Here is an 8415-nt window from a genome sequence, read left to right as displayed (position 1 = left end):
CTTCCGTTTACGCCACGCGCGGCGTGCCTGTGTCACCCCGTGCGGGACTTTCCCTGTCGGGAGCCAGCCAATGGGGCGGCGCGGGGCGGCGGACCAATGGGCAGGCGCGTCTCAGCGGCGGGTGGGAGCGAGGCTGGCGGCGCTGGCGAGCCGGGGGCCGCAGCCGCCGAGGGAGGACGGAGCTTGGCGGGCCATGGAGCGCAGGGCGAGGAGGCGCCGCCGCGACAGCCGCAGCCCCGAGCACTAGCGCGGGCCGCGACCGCCGGGTCCCGACCGAGCAGCCGCTCCCAGCCGCCCGCGCTTCCCCGCGCCGGGGCCGCCGCCGGGCGGGTCCCGAGCCCCCTTCCCCGCCCGCCGCCTCCCCCATGCGGCGGGGCTGGAGGAGCCGGAGGCCTCGCTCGCCCGGGAGGCTGCAGCCGGCGGACGGCGTGTGAGGAGGGGCCGAGGCCTGCGCGCCCAGCACGGACCTGGGGTGAGGAGCGGGGCGAGCCGGGAGGGGGGTTAGTGGGGTTTGAGGTCGGGGAGCAGCCCGGGGTAGGAGAGAAGGGCCTCGGGGCGGGGAGCAGTGAGAGTCCCGTAGGAGGGGCGGGAGGGGGCGAAGGGGGCAGCCCCTCGGTGGGGGGAGGGGGTGCGTGCGTGGGGGGCGAAGGGGGTAGCCCCTCGGTGGGGGGAGGGGGTGCGTGCGTGGGGGGCGAAGGGGGTAGCCCCTCGGTGGGGGGAGGGGGTGCGTGCGTGGGGGGGGAAGGGGCAGCCCCTCGGTGGGGGGAGGGGGTGCGTGCGTGGGGGGGGAAGGGGCAGCCCCTCGGTGGGGCGAGGGGGTGCGTGCGTGGGGGGGAAGGGGCAGCCCCTCGGTGGGGGGAGGGGTGCGTGCGTGGGGGGGAAGGGGCAGCCCCTCGGTGGGGCGAGGGGGTGCGTGCGTGGGGGGGGAAGGGGCAGCCCCTCGGTGGGGGGAGGGGGTGCGTGCGTGGGGGGGGAAGGGGCAGCCCCTCGGTGGGGCGAGGGGGTGCGTGCGTGGGGGGGAAGGGGCAGCCCCTCGGTGGGGGGGTGGGGGTGCGTGCGTGGGGGGGGAAGGGGCAGCCCCTCGGTGGGGCGAGGGGGTGCGTGCGTGGGGGGGAAGGGGCAGCCCCTCGGTGGGGGGAGGGGGTGCGTGCGTGGGGGGGGAAGGGGCAGCCCCTCGGTGGGGGGAGGGGGTGCGTGCGTGGGGGGGGGAAGGGGCAGCCCCTCGGTGGGGGGAGGGGGTGCGTGCGTGGGGGGGGAAGGGGCAGTAGCACTTGCTAGAAGAAATAATATGAAAAGTTGTCTGAAATGGTAATTTCCGTTTCCCATTTCATCATCCCTGGGTAGGCGTTAGCTCTGTGCGTGCAGAGGGGGAAGCTGATCTGCTTGAAGTCAGCAAGGCTCGTTGATCTGCATTTATTTATTTTCCTGTTTAATCTCTAAATTGCTCAGTATTTTTTGTACTGGTGGAAGGGGTTGCACTCCAGCCTTGCCCCTTAGCAAAAAACAGCTGCACTTTGCCAGTCCAGAATTTACACCCCCCCTTAGTTCACAAGATTGATTGCATGTTTATAAAGGCAAATCGTGTCTCTTCCCCCTCCAAGAAGCCTCGAGGAGCTGAGCCCTCCAATGCCCTCTGCCCTTTTCCAGAGAGAGCAGCTGTCTTGTGAGGGTGGGGGTGTGTGTGTGGATTGAAAATCCGCCTGTTCATTGAGACACAAGAGCTGGTGTGTTTACAGATTGGCTTCTACACTAAGGTTGTAGATCTGTTTTGATATCTTGTTGCAGAAAAGGGCTCCCCTCCCTCCCCCTTTCTGTGATTTTGTACACAAAGTGCTCACTTACCACCAGGAACCTGGCCCTATAGACAGTGAAAACGGACCCCAAACAGTATCCTTAAAGCAAAATTCATCTTCTGAGATGACTCCAGAAACTGGGCATAGACAGGATAGTTTTGTCTGTTAGACAAAGATGTTAAAGGGACACTGTCAACTTGAAAATCATATTTATTTGATTATTTAGTAACTGCTATAATTACTTGAAACTTCTAACTGAAGGAAGGTTGTTAATTACATATTTTTCTCTGTTTTTCTATGCTGTTTAATCAGTTTGACACACTTTTGTATATAGTCACATTCACTGTTTCCCATGTTCTTCCTTTTCTGGAAGGAAAGAAAGAAAGAAAAAAAAAAACCTTAGAAAGCAACCCGTGTGCATTTTAAAAAGTTTTTTAAATGTGTCATGTTATTTAAGGTGTGTTCTATCAGGAACTAGATATTTTTGTTATTAGTTAATAAGAATAAATTGATTCTGTTCCTTTCAAGTGGTAGAGGAGTCCCCAAATAAAAGGTGTACAGTGCAACACTTTTGAATGAATGGTCACAGTGGGTTACAGTATAATTGTATAATTATTACAGAGAAAGTGAAATATGATCCATGTTTGACTCCCTCTCTATGTCTGAATAGAGAAATTCTTAAACATATTGTTTGATATGCTAATGAAACATCAGTGCTGAGGTGGTATGACCTGTTTTGTTCTGTGGGAAGGTTCAGTCAGTGGCAGATCTTTCTATAGAGCAATCTGTATTTTTGTGTGGGAGGTTCTGTGGGACTCTACGTATTTGGAGCCACACAGATGCTGATTACTCTTAGTAGTGAGTATTGAAGGAGGCCTAGGAATTTAGATACTGCCTTCCTTGGCATGTTGGTCACTCTGTAGGTGTTTTGTGTTCTCTGATTCGCTCAAGTGCTTTTGTTTTAGTCCTGTGCTGTTTCTTTAAATCTAAATGGTTGTTCACATCTCCATCTTCTTATCTAAATGCGATCCAAATGATTAACTGAATTTTTCCTGTCTCCAAGGGGAGTTGAGTTTTTAGTAGCAGTGAAGTTAAAAATGTCCAGTTGTGAATCTCAAACTTGATATGCATATACTTTTATTTTCCACTTATGCACCTCTTTCTAGTTTCATAATATTGTAATGACCAATGTCTTGTATTTTTACTTTGACAAGATGTCCTTATGTTGGTTTTGTGGGTGGGAGCATTGGTGAGAAGGAGATACAAATTTGCAGTGATGTTATGGTGTTGGTTTTTTTGCATGTGTGACAGAGAACCTATTTAGATGATACTTTTCAGTTTTAAAAGCAGCTTCGTATAATTTGAAAATTGATGAAAGGTAGCTGCTTAGAACATAAGTAGAATATAAAATAAAGTGGACAAAGTCTTGAATAGTTTCTCTCCTTTTTAAAGTTTTGTCATGGCACCCTTATGCTGTTCAGTAAAGCAGGCAAATGTGTTTCTCTAGAGTCAGTGTAGACTAGTCACGTTGATCATACTGCACCAATGTTTGCTCCCTCGGTAAATGAGATGGATTACTTACTATAGGTGGTAGTTATTTTAACTGTGCAATTACACATGGACTAAAAAATGGCATTTTATTTGTAAATATATTGGAAAGAAGGGCACTAAGATGGATACTTTTTTTTTTTTTTTTTTTTTGCATTTAGTCCATTTTGTTTCCTTTAAGGCTTGGCAGTGTTGTTTTTCAGATGTAGGCTTAGAATTTTTTGTCTGACTTTATATCATAAAAAGCAAGCCAATAGTTTACATACGTAAGCGTCGTAACAGGATAATTTGAGACTCCTAGGTCTTGCTGACCACCCAACTACATTTTGACGCCTACAACGATGAACGTTGTATGACTTCTTTAGAGCCACTGAATAATGGAGGTAAATTAGAAAAAACTGCATTTTCAGCATTACTGTAAAGTGAAGAATCTGCACTATTTAAAAACTGCTTATACCATATGTATAGTCTCATGGGTTCGAAAATAAAATTTTTTAGGGATGGGGCATTCCTCTTATTCTGGAGGTTCAATAAAAATTGGAAGTTCTAATTACTATGGAAAATTTTTTCAAAGGAGACAAAAGTTGAAGGACAATCTGGCTCCAGGAGTGTGTTTTTTATAACATTCCCAGGTGACAGTTTTCTGTTATTTAAGAACATTTCCCTCTCTCTCTCCTGTGTGGACTAGTTGAAATTCAGGTATTCCATGATGGACTGCAATATAGATTATAACTGTCCCTTGGTACTGAAATACTATGGTGATGGATTGCTTTGCAGGTGCCTCACGGATACCAATAGATCCCACAACAGCAAATCCAATATGTTTGGAAATAGATCGGGGTGGGCAAACTTTTTGGGCCAAGGGCCACATCTGGGTGGGGAAATTGTATGCAGGGCTGGGGCAGGGGGTTGGGGTGTGGGGGTGTGTGGTGTGCAGGAACAGGTTCAGGGCAAGGGATTGGGGCAGAGGAGAGGTGCGATGTGCAGGTGGGGGCTCAGGACAGGGGTGTGGGAAGGGTGTGGACTGTGGGAGGGAGCTCAGGGCAGGGGGTTGGGGTGTGACGAGGCTCAGGGCAGGAGGTTGGGGGCAGGCGCGGTGTGAGGTGCAGGCAGGGAGTTGGGGTGCAGGAGAAGTTCGGGCTCCGGCCCAACGCTGCTTACCTAAAGTGGCTCCGGGTTGGCAGCGGCACGCACCGGGGTCAGGGCAGGCTCCCTGCGTGCCTACCCTGGCCCCATGCCGCACTGTTCCTGGAAGCGGCTGGAATCACATCCCTGCATGGCCCTGGGAGGGGAGGGGGGCGTACAGTGCAAAGGGCTCTGTGCACTGCCCTTACCAGGCCTCCAGGTACCTCCCCTGAAGCTCCCATTGGCTGCGGTTCCCTGTTCCCGGCCAATGGGAGTTGCAGGGAGCAGTGTCTGGAGGCAAGGGCAATGCACAGAGCCCTCTGCCCCCACCCACCAGGCCCCAGGGATGTGGTGCCGGCCACTTCTGAGAGTGGCGCAGGGCCTGTGGCACCACAGGGGGCAATCCTGTGGGCCGGATCCAAAGTCCTGAGGGGCCGGATCCAGCCTGCAGGCCATAGTTTGCCCACCCCTGAGTTAGATGGTAATTATTCTAATGGTATATTCGTTGGTTGCTTTTTTTCTTCATTTTATTTAGCTGGTGAGAATGCTTGTCTGTTATGCTAACATGTATAAGCATTACAGCTATTACACCTGTTAAATGAGATTAAGGAGAGAGATTCCTTTTCTCCTTAGTTAAGGTTGAGATTAGTGTTTGAGATTAGTGTTTTATTATAAACTTTAATTGCACTTAATTTAAACCAATCTGTTTGAAATTTTGAGGGACGAATACATATGCTGCTTTTAAGTATGTTCTTTTGCAGCTAGACTGAGTCATGGGCAAGTAGTTTCTGTATCTGGGGCTACAACATACCTCTTAAGGTCTGAGCCAAGTATTACATAACTTGTGTGCCACGGGTGCAAGGTAGTGAGAAATCATATGTACTCTAATTACTTGATGTCACAGGCACACAGTACACAAAGTGGATTTATACAGCCATGGGCTTATTAAAACCTCCTTAATCAAAATGTCTCTATTTTACATTGTAATATGCAATGGGTTATGAGGATGGAAAGTTATTAATACTTGAGGTCAGAGTTAATGCTGTTTGACTTTAACAGCACCTTGAATTTTCAGACTTTTATAATGTTGAGAAAATTACAGTGTTTTCAAGTACCTTCCCTTATGCAATTAAGATAGTTGTAATCTTAATTTCAGGTTATTGAAGCCTATTGTCTGATAATATATCAGTTCATCCTTACTATTCACTTGTGACCCACTTGTGAATAATGCCCACCTGTAATAAATACAGTTAATCTTTACAAAGTCACTTAAATGCTAATAGAAGAGGAAAACCTGTCCAAACATTCTCTGGTGTAAAAGGTAAGCTGCATTACTTCAGTCTGTGAAACTTCCACTGCCTGAGTGAGCTATCTCCAAATCTGTTCTAGTTTTTATCCTGCAAGTAGGATGCCAATCCCATAAAAGATCTGTACCACTTGACTGATGAGAGACTGCTGCTTCATTTATTTGAGCAAAATATTTTTTAAAGATGGTGTTAAGTTCTGTGGCTCCAAGAGTAACAGTCCTCACACACAAAAGATCTTGCTTTGATCTGATGGCTTTCAAGATTCTTTTCCCATCATTGAGATCCATTAAGACTGTTACAGTGGCACCTTCAGACTTTTTTTTTTTCTTTACATGAGTCCTTATGGTGCTTGTCTGTGTTTGAGTTCTTTTTAATAACTAAAATGAGTAATTTGGGAATGAGGGAGAAAATTCAATCAGTGATATCAGGAGCTTCTGTTACCAAGAATCCCACTGTTTACTCTTATTTCCTGCCTCTTCTATTCTTTGAGGCTTCCTAGAGATTTTAGGCAAGCTATCCAATAGTCTCAAATGTGGGGATGGTTGAACACTTGCATACACTTCAGCTAATCTGAGAGAGAATGACAGATGAGCCATGGAACTTGCTAACCGGTGGTGGAAATGGTGAACCTCATAAGTAACTAGACCAGACTCTTCCGTTTACCATACTCCTACAGGTTTTCCATATTGGGCTCAGTTTCACACTATTCTGCTTTGTCATATGCCTGTCCAAATTTTTAAAACACAAGTTGCTGATATTCTTTCTGATGAGGTTAGCGAGTTGATGTGTTGAATTTTTAAGGTACAGTAACCCTTTGAGCTCCTATAAGGCAGTGGTTCTCAAAGCCGTCCGCCGCTTGTTCAGGGAAAGCCCCTGGCACGCTGGATCGGTTTGTTTACCTGCCGCGTCCGCAGGTTCGGCCGTTCGCGGCTCCCATTGGCCGCGGTTCGCCGCTTCAGGCCAATGGGGGCTGCGGGAAGCGGCGCAGGACAAGGGACATGTTGGCTGCCGCTTCCCGCAGCCCCCATTGGCCTGGAGCGCCGAACCGTGGCCAGTGGGAGCCGCGATCGGCCGAACCTGCGGACGCGGAAGGTAAACAAACCTGTCCGGCGCACCAGGGGCTTTACCTGAACAAGCAGCGGACCGGCTTTGAGAACCACAGCTATAAGGAACTCTGTCCTGCACCATACGGTGAAATAGATTGGGAAGAATCATGCAGAATATGCTATCAGTTGAGAAGGCCTCTGGCCTCATTCAGTTACTATATTCCCTCTGTTCTTGCTGCTACAGTTGGTTCACAAGCTCTTATGAATAGGAAACACTGGCTTAGGTTTTTGTTGATCCTCACAGCTTTGATAATACGAATGTACAAACTCTAAGCAGGTTTCAGAGTTCTCCTTAAAGAAATGGATTCATTTCTGCTTAGTCCTGATCTTTCTTTACAAATTCATGTGAATAAGTCTGTTAACTGTTCTAGTCAGTGGATTAACAAGAGTGAGAAGAGGCCAAAAATGCAGTGAGTTCAGGTTTAGAATTTAGCAGATGCTACCCCACGTAAATGAAGTATGCAGTAGTCCTTTATACAATGGGTGAGTAAGGGCTCAGAGTGAATTAGCTCTTGTAGCTAGAAGAAAGTGTTGGTTATTTTCTAGGTCAGGGTTGAACTCACTGTCAGGGTGGTGATGTGAAGCATATTACTGTCTGCATTGTCCCTGCCATATGGATAAATGTAAGACTTATGTTTGCTGTACTGCCCTTGGCATTCGTGCACTGAATTATTTATCCACCAGAAATCTATAAGCAGTCTTTCCCCTTATTTTAAGGAAGCCAAACTGTATTTGTTCAGTATTTTAAAATAAGATCTCCTCTTCATATAAAATCAGTAGTTTGCCTATCTTTAAATGTAATAATTTTTGGTTTACTAAAATAATGCAATATTTTATGAAAACATTGAAAAACACTAAATGAATTCTGCCTTTAAACTTTCTTGAGATCAGGTCTGTGCAAGGCTGCTGCTTTTTTATATTGGTTAAAAAAAGTTTTCTACTAACTGTGGCCTTGGAAGGAGAGAGGGGATTATAAATGGAAGTTATCCCGATATGAAGTGGAGGAAACTGACCTTTTCACCAGGGTTGACAATTTCCCAGGAAAAATTAGTTTAGGATGGGGACACTGGTAAATACTGGTTTAAACCCCATTGAAACTGGGAGAATAAAATGATTATTAGAATATCCTGATGAAAATTACTGAAAAAATATTTAGCAATTTGATAATAGTTTTGTAGTATATAAAATATGTATATAATATTGAAATAAGTCATTGCACGCGCAACTTCCTTGAGAAAATACCAAACCAAATGTATACAGACATTGATCTTTTTTCAGAGTAGCAGCCGTGTTAGTCTGTATCCGCAAAAAGAAAAGGTAAGGTGCCATAAGTCCTCCTTTTTTTTAGACGTTGATGTTCAGTATAATATTGCATATATTAGTATTATGCCTACTACTATTTTACTTATTTGTACATCCCTAAATTAATTTCCAAATCTACTGCCTCATATAACCACAATTTGAATATGTGATTAGAACTAAGTGTAATGTGGTGTGCAGTAATGAAGCAGTTTTTAAAATAAAAACCATGATTTT

At 46.8% G+C, this 8415-nt stretch overlaps 1 protein-coding gene across 5 annotated transcripts in view; it reads left to right on the top strand.

Annotated features, from left to right (window-relative positions):
* The first annotated feature begins 100 nt into the window (after positions 1–100).
* Positions 101–8415, top strand: part of ANKRD11 (ankyrin repeat domain 11) — a 223607-nt gene continuing 215292 nt past the window's right edge. For 3 of the 5 annotated variants that reach the window (XM_038368453.2, XM_043494827.1, XM_038368456.2), the window contains exon 1: positions 101–472. The gene's annotated coding sequence lies outside the window, so the exon portion shown is untranslated. The remainder of the gene's footprint in view (positions 473–8415) is intronic. The other 2 variants (XR_005288446.2, XM_038368451.2) reach the window with 1 other exon arrangement.

This window comes from Dermochelys coriacea, chromosome 12 (assembly GCF_009764565.3).
Source record: "Dermochelys coriacea isolate rDerCor1 chromosome 12, rDerCor1.pri.v4, whole genome shotgun sequence".
In the NCBI taxonomy this organism is placed as follows: domain Eukaryota; kingdom Metazoa; phylum Chordata; order Testudines; family Dermochelyidae; genus Dermochelys; species Dermochelys coriacea.
This window is presented reverse-complemented; position numbering and strand designations above follow the sequence as displayed.